Consider the following 24,682-nt stretch of genomic DNA (forward strand, 5'->3'; position numbering starts at 1 on the left):
GACTCCGCTTACGTGCGGCCATTGCCAACTGAAATGAGTGAGCAGCGCGCTGCGACACTTGCGCATTTATACGGCCGTATTTTGCATATGATTATGACAGGCAGAAGAAGAAGTAGTTTCTACCAACTGGGTATCATTTAGACGATACCCGATAGTATTGTTACTTTCCACTGTGTTCCTGTTAACGATAAACTACACATTTACCCCAAAGTACTAAAATATCTATATTTTAATATGAGAATCAACTGTAGAACATAAATATCTGACCACCATTGATATTTCAGTATTGATCCGCACAACACTGTTTGAAATATTTCCTGAGTTCTATCAAGGAGATAGTCATGTAGCCATATAAGCTATCATTATTCTAGTCCTAACACATAATTTATCTGTTGCTCTGCGGCTTGATCTAAATCCTGAATGCTGTGGCTGTGATATGTTTTTTTACACTCCATGTAATCACATTGTCAAGGAGGAGAAATGACTGAGAAACAGCAAACGGGAAGAAGGTTAGAAGAATGAAAACGGAAAAAACAAGTGCTATTAGCAAGGCTTTCCAACTAAGAATTGAAAGGAGATTTGGAGATTGTTTCTGCTTGACAGGTGGGTGAGTTTTGCTATCTTTTACAGATCCAGTAGGTAAGCATTGTTTTGTCCCATTTGCCGATATTTGTGCTAGCTAATCCCATCGGGGTAGTTAGCAAGCAGGTACTGGTGTCACATTTGTGTGTCTGGGAACGTTAAATTATTTGTCCAGGGACATTTGGCTTACTTTCTAGTTTACTAAGATGGTGCAATATTACTGATAGTAGCAGGAGAGTTATGAGTAGCTGGTGTGAGGGCTACTTGAAATCATCGTGTCCTCTCTGCATGTTGGCTTCACAGCAGGAACTATAGTGACAGCTAACTAAGCCACAGTCTAACTAACGTTAGCTACTTGTTAACATGTCTCATGTTAGCTCACGGTACATACCATATCGTGGTATTTGTCCGTGCGTGCAAAAGGTTTTATAGACACAAATCTAGAAACAAGTTTGCTAGCACAGTGGGATTATTTGCACTGATGCATAATTTGAAATGCTATGCCAGGTAATGTTATCTTATTTGTTAGCTTAGCTACAAACCTATGGTTCTTTCCTCACTACAGTCACAGAACTTACAATTGCTAATTTTTACTCTGTTGTGTTTTAGATGCTGTGTTTGTGTGCATGTTGTTTGTTTGATGACTTTTGTATTATAAGGTTTGTTTTGCTTCAGGTATGATTATCCACTTCCATGCTGCGGGAGACGTTCTGGATTCCACCATTTTGTCATTGCCTTGGCAATACCGGTCCTTGAATCTGGGTCGCAGAGCTTCTGAAGGAGCAGTGAAGGGAAGGCTGTATTTGTTTTGCTGTTGAGTTCAAATATAATCAGGCACTGGTTTACTCTTCCTGTAACTCACCGGTTTACTACAAACCTCAGTTTGGCTTATAGATCACAGAGGAAATGTAATGTCAGAGGGTTGAATATATGTTCAGAAAGCCTCAGATGGAGTGCTAGCATTTAAGGCAGTGGTAGCCAGCACTATTGTGGAAAAGTAGTGCTGTGTAAAAGAACTTTAAACAATACTTCATCCCTTGCTGTAGCTCCCTTTTTTCATTTCTTCCCACACTGTGAAATGTCAGGTGCTAGATCAGTCCAAGAGCGAAAATTAAGCGGTCACACAGTGATAATTGACTCCCAGTCACTCTGTATGTGTACATAGGTGTCTGTCCTATGTGATAATTGCCTCAAAGTCATATATAGCCTTTATCGTGATTTGACATTGATTTATAGAGGGTGACTTTAAGTACACACCCTCACTCCAACACGCATACGTACATTACATGTCCCCTGTGTAATGCCATAAAGAGAGGTGATAACAATGTGTCTGACACTCATTTCTCTCTGACAATCTCCAGAAGTTGAAGGGCACTCACTCATTCTTGTTACCTCATTTCCTGCTGTTGCTTTTAGATAAAGGCTTACTTTTGTTGACTGTTAGGGTTAGAGTTCTAATCTCTGGAGCAAGGCACTTACATGACCAGAGTTATGGGCTGTTTTCCGTATTAAAGATGTAATGCATATTTCAACACCTTGTTGAAATCACAAAAGCATATTCTCACCTACTTCATCCCTAGCTGTATCCAGCCATGCAGATAGTTTTGGTTTTATTTGCCAACTTTTTTGAGATGTTTGATGTTTGAGATGTCTTACGCTGCCATCCCAATGCAACAGAGGTGAATGAAATTTTTTTGTGATGCTCAAAGAATTATAAGAATTTTAATTAATCCTCAAACCTTGGACAGTTTTCATAGAAAACATTGCCCTTAGTAGAAAGAAGAAGAAAACTTTTTTTCTTGCACCACAAACAATTCCATTCACCGCTCTTGTGTTGGGGTTGTAGCGAGGACCCCCTGCTTGACTCCTCAAACCGACATATATTTCCCAAATCACCAGAATTAAACCTATAACTTCTGCAGTCTTTCTCACGCTCTCTCTCTCCCTCTGTCTGTCTACACACAGACACACACACACAACATCTTGTACTTCCTCTTTCACACTGAGTGGTCGTAGAAACCTACCAGGCCCCTGTCATAAATTGTAGATACTTTAACTACACTTATATACCTGCATCTTTTTTTTGTCTGTCAAATCGCACATGTTCTTAAGTGTGAGCTCAAATAAATCTCAGTTTGTAACTCAATACCAAAATAAACAAGCAGAAGTTAGTTTATTTATTTATTTGTAGTTCAGTAAGTCTTGTTCTGATAGTAGTTTTGGACGTTTTGTCATCCAGAGAACAAACGTACTTTCAAGACTATTTAATGTCCAGTTAAGGATAATGAGTGTACCAGAGCTCTATCTGACTACAACCACGACCAGACCAAGAAATCATCAGATAAGCTGAGAAGCCCCGCCATTTGACAAACATCGCCAGGCAAAGGCTGCAATCCCGGGGAGCACCACCTTAGCTGGGAGTCTCCACCTTGCTGGGCAAGTCACGCGTGATACCCGTCCAACTTGAAAATGTTCAGCTTTGAGATGATGCTGCAAAAGTGGACAACTTCTACTTCTGCTGTTGGATGTCAGACACTGCTCTAGATTCTTTAAGTCCTAGACAAGCGGATTATCCCTCTGGCATTGTGCCGTTCTCTGCTAACTCTTAATCACAATTAATTTTATTATTGCAGTTCACTTCACCTATTCAAATATCAACTTTATTAATCTATTTTATTCTGACCTCTTTGTTGTGTGTTCATTAGTAATACCTCATTTTTCAGATTCTTATAGACATTTAGCAATAAATAAGTCTTCATTTATCATCAGGTTGTGTTCTTGTATTTCCTTCAAAGCACAGACAGAGATCCCTGAATCAAGAGTTTACCACTGATTATAAGACTGTTTCATTTGATTTGTCTATTTTCCTTCAATTGAATGTTGTGCACAAATCTTAAAGCCTCCTCAAGTAAAACCAAATAATCCCATATGCATGGCTAAAAACAACTCTTGGTAAGCATGATTTTGACCCTTTAAGAGTAACCACGAGTCCAAGAGCGAGGCCATCATGTTTATATGGGGCCTCCATGGCGTAGTGGTGCCATTGGGCTCCATTAAAAAGTCCATCTTCTCCACTTGTCTGTCCTCTCATGTGACCAACTGCCCTTCACTGTGTCCACTTACACTATGTTGGCTAATGACACCAATCATTAGCCAATAATAAGCTATTGCTTATTGTACTACTGAGAAAAAAAATGTATTAATTCCCTACCTGATGGTCATTAGAGGACCTGCAGGTCAAGACACTACACCAGTGGCCCCACTGCCCAGGAATTAACACTTGTACAATTTTAACAATCAAGGAACAAAATATCCGAGAGAACTATTGTAAATCAAAAGCCACAATCCTCGTTCCCATGCAAACATGGACTCAGAGACCCATAACACTCTTGTACACATGGCATGTGAGTATTGAATATTGTATATGTGTCAAAAGACACATATAGTTGTACTGTTTGATATGGGAGTGGAGCATCCAGCATGAATGTAAACCAGGATGTTCTTGAAAAGCTTCCCACTGCAATAATAATATGGTATCTGTAAACCCCAGTGCTGGCCCCAGGGAACACCCTCAGCATCAGAAACAGTGGCCAGTCTCCCATTGTAGGCCACGGGGAATTATAACTGATGGCATGTATTATCTTGATGATCCACTGTGCATGTGGGAATGCAGCCACAACTCCGTCTGCATTCCCTGATGTCCAATGTCCTACTTCTAGCTCATGTGAAGCAAAATCAACTTGAAAGGAATCAGTGTGACAAGACTCCCAGCAGGTCTGAACTATCCTCTACCCATGGGACACTCATGGCATATAGTGCAATGTTTTCCAAGTGAGGTTTAAGGGAAATGTTTTACTGAATTTAACCTTGAACACTGGGTTACATTTGTTGAATTGTAGACTTGTGTAGGAGTTGGAGGAACATGTATACATGTACAAAACACCATGAAACAGTAAAGAGAGGCATAAGCAATAAAATTTCAAAAACGCATAATAAAGGTGCTTAGACTGTTATAATGCAGCAGTTCAGGAGTTCATATCTTAAAACAGGACTACAGTGATGGATCTGATAATCTCAGCTTCACTGTGTTTAACTTAATATATTCAGTGCTAACTGTTTCTTCTTTCAGTCTTAAATGTTCCTCAGTAATGATGCTCAAGGCCCATACCATAGTATTGTATGCTTTAGCTGGTTTAGTACATTTACTGGTGTGGTGTGCTCATTATTAGTCCATAATTACACTGATTCCTAACTGGACATGATGAGCGAGTGAGCGATGTACCGCTTGCCCTGGGTCTTTTTCTGTGAAAGTTCACAGAAAACTACCTCAAGCCTATTTTCATTGGTCACAATCGGTGCTGATATCATTTCCATTTTCCTCCAATCAGCAGCCAAGACGGACAAAGAGACAAAAGGCACATCTTAAATGACCCTCAGCATCCTCTTTATAAGAATCAAAAGTCATCAAAAAGTCATCAAAAAAGACGAGGTTTGGAGCTTGAGCTGTTGGGCGTTACATAGTAAGTAAGTAAACTGTCTTCATATTATAAATAAACAAGCCTGACAAAAGGTAACTTACCCTAGCAAATGTTAGCTGCCTGTCTAGTTGTGTTTCAGAGGAACAGACAACAGTGAAAGATAATGACAGGCTTTCTCAGGGAGAAAGCTGAAGAGTGGTAAAGAGCAGTGTTTGCTAAATAATAGATTAGCCACATTTACATCTCTGAAACTAAACTATTGTCTCTGAACATCTGACATCTGTTTGGGTCCTGATTTCAAACTTTATGTGTATAACACAACACTATACATTGCAGTTTGTAAAGTGGTAACAGTTACATAATGTAATGGCATTTAAAGCATTTTAAGCTGTAGTCATAAATTAACCTAATGAAAGGAGTCCATGAAATGCCATCTAGTATGTGGTCTTGGTGAATCAGCAATGGTCAGTGAGTGTGTTGTGAACCTTCATAATGTATGTAAAAGGATCAGATCAGGTCAGATTTAACTTTGTGCTAGATCCTAAGTAATTGAGTCCAACTCCCAGCTGTGTAGTAACGCTGCCCTTGTGTATATTACTAAACTGAACCTGTGCATCCCAGATACTCTGAGGAAGACTCTGTGCTTCATCTATGTGATGTACATTTATGTCTGTAATTACAGACTATAAACAGCTCTTACAAGGTTTGATAATGATGCATTTTTGCTCCTCTATCTACTGTTATAACCCAGAAAGTAAATCTTGTGGAGAAAAATAATATATTTAATTTGCCAGTCCATTTTTGTCATTTTCTCCTTTATTTCCCTTCTTTTTTCCAGTTCCAGGGACACAGTCCCGCTCCGTCACCTGAGTCTGAAACTGAACTCGAGAATGGCAGTGAGGTACTGGAACCCCTGATGGCCTCCACTCACATCCTGACCTGATGGAGCTCCAGACTGTCTCCAGGCAGATTTCAGCTGGACTTCAAAACTCTGATAGAAACATCACTTCCTCTGACTGTTTTAGTTCAAGCAAGACGAGGTGTACATCTGCACCAGCCATTAATCCAACAATGTTTTTTTTTCATGGTTAATATCATTGTAATTTAGCCATTAGGTTATTTTGAAACTACATCTAGTTTACCAAGTGAGTGATGAAATTACATTTTACTGACTGTTTCAAGAAATGGCAGCTTCTTGTGTGTTGATCAGTGGTCATATGTGGGAAATTGTGTATGCCAAGTGGTTGAAGTGCTTAATACATTGGTTTTGAGAAGTGAGAAGTGCTGAAGTTGTTTTTATTACCTCAGAACAACAGCAAGCAGTTGCTTAGGCTCCATACGCTGCCTGAATGTTGTTGTCTGTCTTCTTAAATCCCCCCAACAAAGGATAGAAGTGTCTCCATCTGGCTGGCACTCATGCTTAAGTAGTTAAAGAAAGCTGCCCTGTGAAGATTGAGTTCTTGCATTAGGTTGTGAAACGCTCAGTCTTTCTTCCTTTTCCTGTTGATGGGTTGTAGCCATATGCAGTGTCTCCTTTGCTGTAGCTGCTAAAGTTGCCATGCAGCTACTCTCCTATGCTGAACAGGCTGGTATCTTGCTTCTGCTAACGGTAGGTACACAAATTAGGACACTATTGTGCTTCTAAAGGGACAACACAGTAAAAACAAGTGGGGACAGGGGTGTAATGTTTAGTAACAGGAATATCCTGCAGGAATAACAACGATTTGATACGCAAACATGCATCCAGTGTGGCCTACACAAACTCACTGTAGTTGCAATGTCTTGCATCACTTCAAAATATTTAGATGGAGCGCACATATTGACAGACATGTTTTACATGTGGATACATAATGGATACAAGGACAAGAGAACAAGCCTCAGTAAGAACTCAGCCTTGGGACTGGTGGACCAGGGACCACCATGATGGACAAGTTACTGCACAGGCTCTGGCAGGGGTACTTAAATACATGTATGTGCAAATTAAACCAGACTGAGGCAAGAGGTGATAATTCAAAGTCCTTAAAATACAGCTCTGGTCGACAGGGGGTAGGTATAAGACTCACACATTGGAGATACACACAACCCTGCCTACACACATCTGTCCTTATAGAGATGTGAAGCTTCTGTTTCAGACTAGACGCAGATGGATTAAAATGATTAGATGGGTCGTCACCTCACATTAGCAAGGGTTTAATGAAGGTTACCGCCTGCCAAACCAAGTACTCGATCTACCAACTACTGAGAGGAAAAGGAGAAGAAATGAAAATGACTGGAATTGCTTTCTGATAAGATTTATCCTCGTAAATAGTTTCTGAATATATTCAAAGCAAAGAGTAGAATACACAAATTGTGACTTATAAATCCATGTTATTTTTTGTGATTAAAAAAATTTTTTTAATCCTTTGGTTAAATTCATATAGACTATACAATTGCAGATGGTAGTGTATGTCCAACAAGTCGTCCAACCAGAACAACCAAAAGGGTGGTTTGTTCCTACCCTCTGAGGTGACCCATTGGAGCCTTTCACGAAGTAGTAACAGGCGGCAGGTGTACAATGAGGTGTACAAGTTCAAGCTTGACTATGGTCATGTTTAGTTAGGTTAACAAAAATGACTTGGTTGGACCTTCATTGTCATGGTTACAATAACAAACACACAGTTACGGTTGTATGTTTTGTTGACCCATCCATCCACTACAACCTCCTACCTGGAGACGGATTTTGTAAGTCTTTAAACAGTGTCACCTGACTTCCGCCTTCACTGCACTAATAATTACTACTACCGCAGACCTATAAGATTGTCTCTTTGCCAGAGGACAGTTTCTGTGTGTCATTAACTATGGATAACCTGTACATTTTTCTAACACATTGCTGTATTCCGTGTGAATCAGCATGTTTGTTACTTCATAAGTTTGCATCATCATATGTGAATAAAGTCATACATGAACATAAACAAGAGGAACCACCAATTGATGGAGCAGTAATTGACCCTACAGTAATTGACCCTTTAGGTTCAAATGTGTTACTGCTGCAGGCTATAAAGAAAATTATTCTCATATTTAATGACCCAAAATATCAACATAAAATAGCAGCATCAGCATAGAAACCTTTGTTGTGGCTTTTTCAAAACAAAGTTCATCCAGGTCATAATGTTTTAGATGTTTTGTTGCTGTAATGTCAGATTTATTATCTTCAGTGGATTGTGTTTGTCTGATCCTTATCTTTAATTTTATTTTCTATACTGCTGGCCAGTGTACCATAAATGATAATAAACATTTCAGCAAATCTAATCACCCTGGTTTTATTGCTTCTGAAGTGATTCTAACCTATGGTTGCATTTGTCTTTTCAATGTGACGTCTGACCTTAAAGATCCCCGATGCCAGTACTACGCTGAAAACACTGTGGATTTTACATTGTTAATATGGAGATGTTGACTAAATGATATTCTATTTAGACTCAACACAAACTAATTTCTGAAACAGCGACTGGTTGCCTTTGATTAGTACAGGTGTTTCCAAGTGTGTACAATTGCGAAGGTAACACATTTGCCATTTTTAAGATAACAGGATCAAATTCCACATTCAGTCACCACACGGTAATATGATTAGCAGTTTAATTGCTTAACTAATGCTTATTCACAACAAAATTCTGCAAAATCTTCAGACCTTTTGGTACCTACTGAAAACCAGTACACCTGTTCCCATAATACACTCAGCCACTCATGCTGTGCCCCACATGGATCAGCTTTTATTCAATAAAGATCACGAACCACTGGTCTCTCCATTTACAGTACGTCATGTATTCATTCACTTCAGCAAAACAAATCCTCCCTATCTCTTCTTCTGATGACAGTTTCTTCCCTTTGTTTTCTTAGATTCTGATTAAATGTTCCCATCTGCCTCCCATCCTCTTCTCCTCAACATCAAACCCCTCTTCAACTGTTCCCGCTCTCTTGCTCCTCTTCTTCTCTTCAAGCAAGTTTCCACAACAATCATCTTCCAGATTTCTTCTCCCCTCTACTCCTTTTTCACCCTCTGTACTCATCAACTGCACACATCCTGATTAGATTACTGAAAACATACAGTATTTGATACTATGGCCTGTTACTAGAACTGCACCCCTTTCATACAGAGGATCACACACGAAATTTATTTCGTAGTGTGTACAAATGTCAAATCATTTGAGAGTATAGCTGCTCTGGTGGTCAGATAAGGGGCTTCCTCAACAGGTAGATTACCAGGGTGGATCCCTCCACTAGTGGGCACTGACAAAAGTGGATGAAACACACAGATCACAAATGGTAGCAGTGTCATATTTCACGAATGACTGTTGTTTACACAAACAGATCAGTTTGAATGTACTTCAGGGCTTTAGCATGCTCATGCGCGGGGTGCAAGGTATACCAAATGTTCTGAGTGGTGAAATGTGGCACAGTGGATGTGAGAGGAATATTTTTTAATGCTACAGATCACAGCTTGCATGTTGCAGATTTGGTGAAACGACACATACCCACATATATGGACATGCAAGAGCGTATTGCTGGCTGCATCTCAGTACTACTTCATCAACTCAAAATAAAATAAATTAATACATGAATAAATAATAAATATATAATTGTTTTCTATGCAGATACCAAATGGGATGCAGAACACGGATCGGGTTCTCCTCTCTCTATTTTAGCATGGAGAGAGAGAAAGAGACAGTCTCCTCTCATGGAGACAGGAGACCTCTGTTTTCTTCTCCAGTCTTTGCTGCCTGGGGTCTCATGAAGTTCAGTGTGAATATGGATGAAGTTCATCCAACAGAAACAGAGCAACATAGATAGATTCACTTTAAATTTAGCTGAGGTGCTCAGGTGAGGACCTCAGACCACCAGCCACGTCTCTGTAAAGCACATGATGATACACTCCTTAAACTTTTCTTAGTACTTAACCAGTGTTCCACCTCATCCATCTTGTTCACTAGTGCCCTGATATTACAGGAATACTGGATTTGAATCTGCTCTCCCTCAGTCAGACCCTTGTACCAGCCTGCCTCCTTCTCAGTTCTTCGAGAATGGCAGGCCACTCCGTGTAGGTTGATTGCCGCGGGGCAAAAAAGTCAACTGCAGGTGCAGACAATGCAGCCCTGAACGCAGATACAGGTGCTTGAACAAAAAGTGTTCCAGGCATCAAGAGAGTAAAAATCATAAAAATCGGTTATCCACATCCACATTCTGAATGAAGTGAACAACAGTTTGGGCTGGGTCTCAGCAGAATTTGCAGCAGTAGCAATGTTTTTCACATTACCTGGAGTAATTTATTTGAATGGGAATATCAACAGTACTTCTCAGTATCATACATGTGAGGTGGGATAGCAGTGCAGTCTGTCAGAGAGGGGGGCAGGTAGGGCATCACCTCCACTGCTGGAATCTGCTGCACCTGTGAGAGTGATTTTCACCAGTGTGCTACATGTTTGTGGAGCTTTGTGTAATTTGTTTATGGTCACTAGTAAAAATCAGAGGTCTGGAAAAAAAATCCCACTGGCTTTTTTTGTAAGGGTTCACCACCAGCAAAACCTTACAACACCATAACATTGGCTTGAATGAGGATAGGTCAAGAAAATATTTTCAAAATTCACTAAAATATGTTAAAGATAAGATTTCTTCACCAAGGTTGCCATCACTGATTCATAGCTTAATTAGAAATAGCTCTTTTTATTTACAGCTTTTTTACTTAGGCTTGTTCTCAGTGGCTTTAATGCATCATAATCCAGCAGACAAGTGTCAGTTTGTCCCAATGAATATACCTCAGCAAGAACACAGGGTCATGAGCATCATGTGCAGGGTATTGTTTTTTTTTTTGCCTGTAGCTAAACCTACTACATCAAGATATATAGTGCAGCCTGGTCAAGATCAATCACTCACTACCTTTATTTGCAATATATTATTACTTATTTGACTTTTTGCCCCTTGGCCTTGAGTTGATGTTCCACATCAAAACAACATTTGTGATTTCTGATTGGGCTGGTCTTGCTGCAGCTGGTACCCAAGGCAACACATCAGAGTGGTCCCACTGGGACTAATCTAGTCCCACTGCTGTCCCCCGACACCATGCACCTTCAATGTTGGCTAAAATCAGACAGAAACGCTATGCCAACAAACTGCCTCATATCTAATTTCCTCATTTATGAGTAAACCAAATGACAGTTATTCAGGGAAAGCATCACTGAAATGGTTTCATATCTCATATCTTTGGTTGGCCTTGTCTCTGTCACTCTGCTCTGCACCAAAATCATTTAAGCCTTTTGACAAGACTGTCAGCTACAATTTTTCTGTGCTCTCACTTACTGCAATCACTTGTCATGTTATGTTGTTGTTGATATGTGTTTTCCTTGCCAGCCAGCCACAAGCTATCAGTGTTACTTTTTGCATTTCTATTCGGCGTTTCAGGCATTTAGCTACTTATCCAGAGCAGCACTGAGCCTGTAGCAAGTTCAGAGTCTGGCTCAGCAATTCTTCAGCAGGACACATCATTACAAGCAGACTGAGGCTGTGCCAGTACAAACCATTCTGCTATTATCACTATGTTTACTACTCTGAGACTAATGTAAGACTTAGTGAATATGACAAGAAATGTCTGCCAGTCCATCAAAACTTTGATCTAGAACAAGACAGGAGACTTTACTGGAGAAGTACTGATGTGCTGATGATACAATTTTGACTTGTTTGGGCAGTGTTTTTGAAAACTTGAATTCTTAAAATTAATAAAACAGGATAAAAACACAGATTTCAGAAAAAATAAAATAAAACAAATACTCCTCATATAAATCTACACCCATCTATGTATATGTTTGATTCTGTCATTTAATTTTTATCTTCACTTGATTTCCTTCTGTTGGCATGGAAGATAAACTGAACATTGCCAGAAAAACACACTGAAAAAAATGTTTCGTTGAATTTACTCAATTTTAATGTTGAAAGTGGTTGGACGAAATTAAGCTGACTGTACTTAATATTTTTGAGTAATTTCAAATAAATTATATAAGCAGTTTCAGCACAGTATTTGTTACTCTGATTTCCTTAGTAATTCTAACTAAACCCATGTTTAATTTACTTAAATTTATTATGTAATTCATATATTATGGTTAAATAATTTGTTATTGTGCTTTAAATTAAATTGCTTTATTATGTAAAATATGTTAATTCAAATCACAATTTAATTTAAAACAATCAAAATGCATATGTAGATGTGGGGGTGGCCGAGAAACCCAGTATACTGTCAGGACAGGGTAGGGAGTGGAGTGGACACAGGCGCAGAGTCAGAGTTAGGGATAACCAGAAAAACGGTTTAATCAGTCCGGGTTCGATACACGTGCAAGCAGTCCAATAAGGCAGAGGTACAATAGGGAGAAGGCAAACTCGAAATCCAAAATCCAGGCAAAGGTCAAACAATAGGTATCAAGAGCACAACAAGAAACGCTGGAAAGCTTGGTAGGAACACAAGTAACACACAAGACAATCTGGCAAGGAGTGCAGGGAGGACGGAGACTAAATACGTCAGGGGGCGGGGAGACAATTACACACAGGTGAAACATATTAAGGGAGGAAGGGTAATCAGGAGGTGGGAGGCACACACGAGGAGAGGGAAGTCAAGACACCTGAAACGAGAGGAAGAACCGTGAACAACAGGAAACTCAAGCATTACCAAAATAAAACAGGAAACACTAAATAAACAATAAGGCCACCCTGGCTCCCAGGGTGAAACCTGACATATACAACAATGAGTTGTGGCAGACTGGAGCAATTCCCAATCCCATTTTATCTGACAAAATTATAGTCTTGTTCAAAAACTTAACAGTAAAAATGCACATTGGGCCTACCAGAAAGACAAAAGTAAACAAAAAAGGGGGAGTAAAAATTCTCAAGCGCACTTCTCAAGAAGAATCAAAATAATACACAGCAAAAGAATTCACTCTAAACTGCCTTTCTGGCTATACCCTTAAATCAGTGGTGTCCAAACTGTTCCACAAAGGGCTGTGTGGCTGCAGGTTTTTGTTCCAACCAATCAAGAGCACACAGTTTGACCAATCAACTGTCTGAAGACTGAGATCAGTTGATTAAATGAGTCAAGTCTGGTGTGCTGCTGCTTGGTTGGAACAAAAACCTGCAGCCACATGGCCCTTTATGGAACAGTTTGGACACCTCTGCCTTAAAGTTTGGGCCCATGGCAGGAGCTGCAATCTGGACCTGTGTTCAGGAGCTGTGCTTCTCTCCTCTAGCCTCCAGCCTCCTCACTTTTATACTGGTGGACCTTCTCAAGAAATCGATATCAATTATCTCTTCCAGCACACTTACAATAATCCCAATATTAAATAAGAAATTATCAAATAGAAGTTCAGTTAAACTTACTTTGAAAGCACATATTTCTTTTTAAACAAGATACTTATACAGGTCATTTCACCACAAAAGACAAAACACCCCTCCCACTCTACTACACTTGGTTTCTTCCCCTGTGAACCCCCCTATTTAACAAAATGGACCGCTCCAGCCCAGGTTTGGCTGTTCCTGGTCTGACAGAGGAAGAAGTGCAACAAAGGAGACAGGTGAACACAAGTTAAATTCAATGAATCAAATACACAATCACAGTGTGTCTTCTCTCCTTCACCCCCTCCTCCAAATGTTCATACCACACACATCACCACCAGCACTTCACACCAGGATCAACATTCTGATAAAATCTACCCAAGAAAGAGTGTGTAGCACGTGCCTTACTTTAGTGCAGAGGCTCTCCCTGTGACAGTAGAATAAAACAATTTAATTTAATTTAAAGCACAATAACAAATTAGGTAACCACAATATAATAAATTTAAGTAAATTAAACATGGGTTTAGTTAGAATTACTAAGGAAATCAGAGTAACAAATACTCAGAATTTTTGTGCTTAAACTGCTTATATAATTTATTTGAAATTACTCAAAAATATTAAGTACACTCAACTTAAAAAATATGTCTAGATTTAGATGAATGTATTACTTGCAACCACAACCATGAATTACATAATGAATTTAAGTAAATTAAACACGGGTTTAGTTAGAATTACTAAGGAAATACAAAAAAGTAACAAACACTCAGAATTTTTGCTTATATAATATATATAAACTGCTTATATAATTTATTTGAAATTACTAGTACAGTCAACTTAAAAAATATGTCTAGATTTAGATGAATGTATTGTGTGCAACCACTTTCAATATTAAAATTGAATAAGTTCAACGAAACATTTTTTTCAGTGCAATAAGCAGAAAAAAGGACAAATGTAGTGAAGTTGAGCTGAGCTCTCTCAAAACTTGAGAACTTGTTGCTTCACCCACTGTTATTGAAAGCTTCGGGCCTTTCACATGGGACTTTGTCTTTGGGCCCTCCAGGTTCTTGTTCTTGTATCAGCAGTGCAGGTAAGTACTGTATAGCATAATAGTGGTTTGTTGTTGGTTTTTTGACTGAATTTTCCTTTAAAGCTGATCAGTCAATCATCATGGTCCTTTATCCATGCAGGGTAATGATGAGATGCACAGTGGGCTGTTTGTAGTGGGGCAGGGGTTTGGTTTTGTTGATAACTGGCCTTCTTTCTGGGGCCGCCTTCACCTGCTGAGAGAGGACAGCCATCATCCTACTGCTATTTTATCTTATATAGACAGGTGTTTGAGTAAGGTTTGACAGTAGGGACATTAGGGACCCTACCAGCTCAGTTTATGTGTCCAGCCAGGGAAATCCTCAGTGTGTAGACAATCAAACTGATAGCCTGGTCTATCACACTGAGACTGTCTCCCTCCTCCACCATATTACTCAGTGTTCCCTCCATATATAAATCACCTTTATGTTAATACAACAGCACTAAGCTGTTAGCAGGTCTGCATTGGTGTGATTGCAGTTGAGACTTTTACAGAAAGGTTAACTGAGGGCTTGATCAAACACGAGACTATGTACATAATGAAGTGTATGTCTGAAAGGGGCTAAAATGTACAATAGCTGTATGATAGGATAGCTACAGTATTACAGTGATTCACCCTGACAGCGTGTATTCAGTCTCTGAGTGGCCCCACTAAGTCATCTCAGACTCTAAATGACGCCTGCAGATCAGTTTGATGGCCAGAAAAATAGTTTAGAGAAGCACCGTAAAACTTAATCAGCAATACATCATAGATCACAACTAATAGCGTTATTTTAATAACAGCAAAGCACGGAGCAGCACGCATGTGCACACGTGCAGACACACAACACACGCAAATGTGCGTGCGCCAGCAATCCACATAATAACGAGTGTCATGGAGAAGGCATTTGTCTTAGGTAAGACTTGTATTGTCAGTTTTTAATTCACATGGCTCTCATCAGAAAAGCCCTGAAGGTTCTCATCATCTCCACACAAATAAATGATTCACTGGATCTAACCTAACCCTCACCCCCAATACACACACACACACGCATACACACACACACACACACACACACACACACACACACACACACACACAGAGACACAGACACACACACACCAACTACATACGCATAAACATGCAAATAGTTCTCGTGCATTACACAATCATGCATCACATACCAACACATGCACACAAGCACATTGCATGCACAGACCAAAAGCACTGTTTCAAAAATAATAATGCACATACACACACGCATGAAGTAAAAACTGTTTGCAAGGCCAAATGCCTGCCTGCATACACACAAAAACACGGTCAATCACTGCCACACAAGCACACACACACACACACACCTTTCTACATCTATCTTTGTGAGGATACTTATTGACATGAAACATTCCATATCCCCTTACTCTAACCTCAACTATCACATTTAAACCTAAACCTGATTCTAACCAGAACCATAATCCCAAGCTTGATCTCTGAGACAGCCTTTGAAGGTGTGTCAGAAAGTGAGGACTGGACAAAATGTCCTCGCTTCCCCAAAATGTCATCTCTCCGATGGTTTGAAACTCTATCAGGTTCTCACAATGTATTGCCACACTGGCACACACACACAAAATTCACAAACACACACAAAAAAAACATCACAACACAGTAATGGGAGAGTTCATAACCGTAAGCGTATTCACATTGCATTTGACCATTAATGGTCGATCCTGGTAGTTTACCATTGCTGAACCAGAGTCCTAAATGTTTAAGGAAGCCCAAGAGGCATGTTCATTATATCCCTCGCTAAACAAGATAACAGTGAATTTGCTGTTACAGCCGTGTTGCTTACAGCCGTAAGAGTAGCAGAGTTCAAAAGGTTGTGTTTGTCCTGCGGATGGTGCTAGAAGAAAGACCATGGGGTTATTAATGGGGCAAAAATGATTTCCTTTTCAGCGTAATTGTGTTGAGTGAATTCCACAGCACTCCGAGAATCTGACATTTTGGCTTCAAGGCTCGGTCACAGCAGCATTTTAAACAGAAGATTTTGCAGCTATAGCAGTTCATTTTAGCCAGCTCACTGTGATCAGTGGATTTGCTTGTGGGTGAACAGTATAAGTCAGCGCAAACCTTTTTGAATAAAGTTCAATTTTGGTAAACTTTGACATGCAAATCTGCACTGTTGATCAATAGCAAGCTGGTTTGATAGCGCCGACCTTTGAGGGAACAGAGAGCTGATGCATTCAAAGTGGAGGAGGCTATCATAGCTATCATTACTCGTGTTGCCGCATTCACTTTTATTTCATCTCATACTGTTTCAGTAAAAACTACTCCACAAACCAGTTATGGTTTTTAGATAATTGTGAGACAAGGATCAGTGATACAAATACATCTCACGAACAAACTGTCTGAAGCTATAAGAATTACTATCCTGTTTCCTTTCTCTCTCAAAGTTCTAGTTGGAAATCATCCTCTGTTTACTGTAACTGCCCAGATATTTAGTAAGTGTGCCTCCTAATCCTGATTCAAATGGTCTAGGGAAATAGATTTATTAGATATATAGCAGGTATAATATTGTATGTTTCTGATGTTTCAAAGGATTACTGTAAAGAAGGAGATAAATACTCAAAGAACATAGTGTGAAGTGTTAATTTCCTTCTGCAAAGTGCAAAACAGATAAACTGTGCATAAGCCACCAGACAGTCTCAAATCTCAGTTCAATAAGCAAATCCATAATGTAAACTTTCAGTTCTCTAGTTCCTGCTTTGTCTGTTTGTGAGTGGGTGTCGGAGTATGTTTTCCTCACAAATAAACTTTAAATGATTTCTGTTTAATGAATGTCTTGGGTAAAGCCTTTAGAGGGAAAATTTCTTGAGTAAACACCTTGACAGATCTGCCCCATTTTCCTGTTCTATTTTCTTTTTCCTCAAAGTTACAGCCTGCATATCATCAGAGAAAGTGGTAACATGCAGTCTGAATACAACTTTGTAGAACACAGGCAAAGCCTTTTCAGCAGCATACAAGACACCACAACCCTGCACAACCTCCACAAAAGTTAAAATGGAAAGAGATCCGTGCCTCATGACACCCCCTAGGATGCAAAGTAAGTCCTAAAATTTTACCTCCACATAGATAAGAGGTAAACCAGTTAAAAACAGTTCCAGACAGGTCAACATACTCACTTAATCTATGTAAAAGGATATGTTGGTCCATAGTATCAAAGGCAGAAGGCTTGTTGGTGTCATGATTTATTCTAATGCCAATCCATATTTTTATCAGGGCTGTGTCTGTGCTGTGATTTGTCCTAAATCCTGACTAAAACTTTTCTGATTTAGTGTTTGAGTTTAAAAAGCTACTTAGGTGATTAAAACTAGTTTGAAATCAGTCTAAAACATCTGTGTTTTAAAAATGTCCAGCTTCCTTTTCATTTAAAAGAGGTCTAACTAAAGCAGTTTTAAAATTAGTTGGGGAGAGACCAAGCTGCAGGCCAGTCTGGTCTCACCAAATGGCAAATGAACAACACATCAGTTTCCTTAATTTGGTTTGGGTTTGTGTGTTATCACTACACATTTTTTGTTTTTCACATTTAATTTCATGCCACATCATTTCTTTGCTGATTAACCCCTAAAGCTCCCACCCTAAGCCTGACCAAAAATGACACATTTAAAGACACATGGGATTTATACAGTGTTAAATGACACGCGAAAAGCTGAACACCTGTAGAACTCACATGCAAAATGTGCCTGAAAGTGGGCGTGAGCCATTTAATATGGCATGAATGGCTTCAAATACAGAACTGAATATAGTTTTAAAAAGGGAGGCAGATATCAGTACAAGGAATTAGGGTGTGTGTGTGTGTGTGGAGTGGGGGTGGGGCTTCATTTCTGTCATAGTATCACCCAGGCTAAAATGCTCTAACTTGATATGACTTGACTCTGTACAGGGGCTATAGATAAAAGTCCAGTGTGCTTGCTCTGTTGTTACCAGAACTTTCATTCATTCATCTTCTATGCCGCTTGATCCGTCAGGGTCGCCTCTCCCAGCTGACTATGGGCGAAGTGGGGTACAACCTGGACTGGTCACCAGTCAATTGCAGGGCTGACACACAAAGACAGACAACCACACACGCACACACTCACACCTAGGGGCAATTAAGACTAGCCAATTAACCTAATGTGCATGTTTTTGTGATTGTGGGTTCGAGCCTGGAATGCAGCAGTGCTAACCACTGTGCCGCCCTGTTACCTAACGTTGATTTTTTTTCCCCTGAAGTACCCAGCACATTCTTTGCAGTTAGAACCAGGAGGCTGTTTTCTGTAGTTTGTTTAGTGAATTATCTGTGTTAAAGTCTGGGATTGTTATTTTTGTAGCTTGTGATATGCAATGTGAGTAACGTTTTGACAGTGTGTTGGTTGGTAGTTGGCAGGGAATGGCTAAAACTGTTAAAAGCACTGTTTAACAGATATTAAGACAATATAATATTAAGACAATATAATCTAATCTAATCAAATCCATGTTTGTGTGTCAGTATGTTAACAACCTGTTTAAAATATATATATTCCAACAATTCTACTAGGATATTGACCTATGTGTTTAGTTACAATAGAAGTTTACTCCAAATCCAGGAGTGGTTTGTTTCTTGAACACCTTTGTCAAATATTTCAAACTTGAGGTGATTTTCAACCATGATCATGACGCAGCTCTAAGGATGACAGCATCTGTGTGTCAGTCAGTCCACTGCTTTGCAAATACAGTGTGACAAAAAAAAAAAAAAAAATCAGTTTAAACTAGAGAGATGATCTGTATTGGGGACCAATCGATCAGTACAAACAATGAGCATGCATGGAAAGTGACTGTTAACAGAATCTATGCCAATTCTTGTTGTTTGCACCGCTAACAAAAGCATGACAAAGAGAATTCAAGGAAAGTAACTATCTATCGAATATTTAATGGTCACCTTCAAAATGTTAGTTCTGTGCAGCTGTCATCTCAGATCAACTAACAGACCTCTGAAACTCTCTGAAATTAAGTTTGCAAGTTGGAGGATTTTTACTTTTTTTCTTTCACTTAAGTTCAAAACTTCACTTCCAGCAGTTTGCTCTGATGCAGACCCTGGTCTCCTGCATGAGAGCAGGAAGTAAGATTTTCATTGGGTGAAAATTTTAAAGGTACAGAACTGTTCCATGTAGTTCTCAGAAAACTGGGCTGGGCAGCTCTACATCGGCTGTTTTGTGCCATTTGGATTTTACTATATCTGGGTTGTATCATCCAGGATGTAAACAAGAGGTTTGTACACAATCAGCTAAAGATGCTGCAGTTTAATTTCATAAACTGGTTCAGTTTACCATAACACTGAAACTTCACTTAGTTTCACTTTCATTTCAGGCTCTGTATAATATTCCTGTATCCTGTAGGACTGAGGTCAAAGCGCAGCATTACTCCCAGTTTACTGTTGTTAGGCCAGAAGTAAACAGTCATATAGTAAATGCAGTTTTCTGGCTGTCTGCTCATAACTCGTAAATGAATATGACAAAACACTGCACTCCACATACACACACACACACACACACACACACACACACACACACACACACACACACACACACACACACACACACACCTCAGGACGAGGATGCTGATGAGAAAGCTCTAAGCTTCCTTTTACTATTCTGGACAACAGCCCTATAAATCCATCCAGTGTATCACAGACAGACGCACACTCACACACAAACACACACAGATTGAGTAGAAGAAAAGTAAACAAATCCACACACACACACACACACACACACACACACACACACACACACACACACACCACTAAAAATATACACTGTTACAGTGCCACAGCTCTGACAGAATCCCTGTCAAATGTAATTACAGGAGCCATGGAGAGGTTTTTGTAGTTCTTTGCTCTTGGCTCATTCTGATCACACCCAGCTTCTGTTTGTTCTGCCTCACACCTGAACAGCCTACACACTCACGCTCACCTATCAGCGCTTTTAGCAGGAATCTGTCTGCAGGAAGTTGGAATTCTTGATCAATAATGTTCGCTGCCACACCCAGCACATGCTTTCATAGCTCATTTTCAGCTCTCTCTCTCGGGCGGTCTCTTGCTTTTTCACTTTATTTTTTTCCCCTGGTTGTTTTTCCATTTCTCTTTTTCTATAGTTGCTCTCTATGATAGATGGTTAATACATGGCTGCTTCTGGTTATTTCATGTATGTCTTTTTTTTTCTTGCTGAATCTACTTGTCTGTCTGTTTCTAAATCATGTAAACTAGTACATGGCCCCAGATTCATTGTGTCTCTTTGGTTTGGTAATTTAATTAAATACAGCTTCATTTACAAATAAAGACAGATGACAAATTAAAGGAAAAAATGGAAAAAATGAGTGAAGAGACAGGATGACAGTGCTCTGATTGGCTAAACACAGATCACCTCACAAGGCAGCCTGGGATCAGATTTGGTGGAAGGCTACGGTAAACATGGCTGCAGGATCAGTAAGACCCCAATCAGCAAACCACTGTGCACCCTGACAGCAGCCCCATCGTCTCTCTCTCCCTCAAGTTTGCTCGCCCACTCATTTACCCCGCTAGTTAGCTGTTAGCTGTCTGCAGCTATAACACCATAAGTACCCAAGACCCATTCTCACAATATGGGACCTTTAAGATCTAGATCTCTAGATTCTGAAACGTTGCTCTATAAGTCAGAGCCATGATATAAAGAAATAAAGCAGGAGGCACATTAATTACATCCACCAAAGGAGATTATGTTTCCACCAGTGTCTGTTTGCTGGTTTGTTTATTTGTCAGCAGGAGTACACAAAGTACTAAACTGATTTCCACCAAACTTGGTGGAGGGATGGGGCGTGGGAAGAACCCATTAAATTAGGTTTTAGTTGGTTAATAATCCTGATGAGAGACATCACTTTTCCTAAAAAAGGCTGAATAAAGTCCTGAAACATTTGGCCAATATTTTTGGCCAAATGTTACTAAACAGGAGGAAATAGTAAATTTACTGGTGACTATTTTCTGCAGCAGGTTCCTGCACGCTTGGTGCTTGAGTGAGTATTTACAACACAGAGACAGTGTATGTGGAATCGATACAAAAGCTATTATCACATAAATGAGTCACACACTTAGTCTGCGTGACATGTTCCTTCAATGTGATGAACACACACTGTAGTTTATTTTGACTCAGTCCCACATACAGCATCCTGCTGCTGGGAATCCTCACTGAGCTGTGGATAGCTCTTCAGCTAAAATGGCTTTTTGTGTTACGTTTGCTAAAAACTACAAAGAAAATATTCCGACTTTTATAAAAAATAAAAAAAAACTTTATATTTGTCAACCATTTTAAAAGATTTACATCTTCTTTGGGCTGAACACCAGACAGGATGGGTCAGTCATAAAGACATGGCTCCAGTCTTCTCATGGGATTTATTGACAACAATAAAGATATAGAATAAATCCAGCCTTATCCTTTAATTCACAAATAGTTTTTAGTAAGTTCATTGTTTTTTTTTTTTTTGGTTTTTTTTTTGTAGGTGTGTGTGTGAGCACAGTCCCAAAATACACACAGTGCACTCTCTCAGGCACCATCCCAAACAACAGGGCCGGTAAAACTTGGTGGTCCACTGGCCCTCATTATTATGGATGAAACTGCCAATCAATTTTATTTACTTAGTAATCAATATAAATAATATAATATATAACACAAATATTTGCACTTCTAACATCTAACATTACCAGTCAACTGTCAACCATTCTAGCTAATTTAGCGTAGTCTTGTATACTGAGCACAGTACAAAAACAATATTTTGTTGTTTTTTTGTTTTTTTTAATCTGAAAAACAGCGTTACTTTAAAACTACTTGAAGTCCTGAATGGGAAAAAAAAACAAAAACATGTTAAATAAAGTTTGTAAGGGAGAATAAAAGGCTGTAAATCTGGGCGTCCATGGGTGGCGTTCAGTGTCCTGCTTTAGTGTTTGACATTTTATATGCTGTCTCCAATGATCAGACTTTCCCCACAGGGACGATGTTGCTGTTATAATAGTCAATGCGTGCAAATAACAACCATTTCCAGAGCTTTCCGGCAACAGAGCTGAAGCCTTTCTTCCTCATTTTGCCCCTCCTTCACGTCGCCTCACTGCTGTTGCCGTTGCTCTCTTGGAGCTGGAAGTCTTCCTGGCTTCTGAGAGTGTGAGAAGGCCTAATGGCTCCAATGGGAGTGACACCAAACTGTCTTTGATAAATTGTTTTTAAATTACAACATAATTTCATTTGGGCAGCAATTTCCACAAGACTCCTACAGAGAAGTGATTCGGGCTACATTGGGATTGGCTTACAAACACGCGCACGTACGCATGCTCTCACACACACTCAAATGCAAATGTGCACATGCACATAAACCCAGAATCATCTGCTTTGGCAAGGATAGTGTTACATGACCTGCAGCCTGAGGCTAACCAAATTACCGCCTCCAAACTACTAAAGTGGTCATTAAGGACACTCTCTCTCTCTCTCTCTCTCTCTCTCGCTCAATCGCTCCCTCTTTTTTTTACCATGTTCTCGAACCTGTTTCCGTCATTTTTCTTGATTATTCCTCTTAATCTATTTGTTCTCCCTTTCATGTTTTTGCCCACTCTCTTCTCCCTCTTCTCTGCCTGCTTGTTTTTCTTTGATCTCTTTCTTTCTTTTTTAGCACCGCTCACTCTTATCACTTCATCCCTCCATCTGTTTCTTTTTTTTCACTCATTCTCTCCTCTCTCTGTCTCTCTCTCTCTCTCTGTCTTTGCTGGTAAAAGCTTTATGATTGTTGCCTGCCTCAATATGACTGCTCAGACTGTCAGCTGTGCATCATTACTCACACACACACACACACACACACACACACACCATTACCAGTCTTCATTCTTCATTATGGAGTAATGCTGCAATGCACTCATGTACACACACACACACACACACACACACACACACACACACTTGCTTTGTAATATCAATGATGAATGTCTAAATGATCTGTAATGATCCAGAGCCCTAAACCTTGTTAGCCTTGCCCCACCCTGGGAAAGACATACACACACACACATACACACACATGCACATGCACACACACACAGACAAAAGAGGGGGAAGGCTGATGCTACTTCATGTTCCAGTTAGATGAGTGCTTTCATTTTTCAGCAGAATTTATAAAAACAGAATCACACAAAAATGCTACTTTCAAACTGATGTTTCAGCACCAGTCTGATACATCAGCTCAACCAAATCCTGAGAAATGCTGCCATCAGGTTTTGAGCATCACGTGAAGGAACTTTCTTATCTTTCTTGGCACTAGTATAAAACACACACAAAAAAAGACAAAAAATCATAAATGCTTTTATAATACCAATACACCATTTTCCCTCCAGAGCAAGTCTACTTCTGACGTACGCAGTGTTACATGGCTGTTTCTCCTCTGTGCTCAGAACACATGTTGTCCTCTCCCACCACTGGGAGGAGCCTCTCGTCCTCCAAACATCAACCTCATGCTTTGATCATTGTAGTTCCTCAACAGCTTTCGAAGCCTGCCGCATTTGCCTGTTAAAAATAAATAAATAAATAAATAAATAAATCTTATTCAAGCAATGGAACTGTAACTTCACTGCAGAGTTCCTTCAAACCATTTAGTCCTTTTGTGTGCCAATGCAGGTTAAGTTTCAAAACAACTGCAAAGTAATGAAAAGGAAGATTTGAACACTCAATCCTGGATTACATCACATTTAAACCAGTATCAGGGAGCAGTGACTATCCGAACTCGTCCTCCTCTTTATTCAGTAACCCCATGTGACCCACAGGGTCCTGTTAGGTTTAACCCTCCAGTGAATTACCTCACTGACTGAGATCCAGCTAACAGTTCTCAAGGAATACCTCCACACTACACATGCACATGTTCTGTAATGCACACACACAGACACATGCACTAAAGTACAAGTGGGGCACTTGGCTTAATAGTAATCAACAAATTGCCACTGGTAATTCTTGTGATACTGTATGTAAATAAGATACATTGACTTGGAGCTGTAAAATCCCACATATGCTGCAAACAGCCGTGGGCCACAGTCAGCTCATTAAACGCATTGTAAACATATTTTACAGCAGTGAGTCTTAAAGAAATTGACTGTAGGAGGTTTATTCTCTCCATAATTAACAGCTAAAAAGCAGAGACACCCACG

This window comes from Toxotes jaculatrix, chromosome 4 (assembly GCF_017976425.1).
Source record: "Toxotes jaculatrix isolate fToxJac2 chromosome 4, fToxJac2.pri, whole genome shotgun sequence".
Classification (NCBI taxonomy): Eukaryota; Metazoa; Chordata; class Actinopteri; family Toxotidae; genus Toxotes; species Toxotes jaculatrix.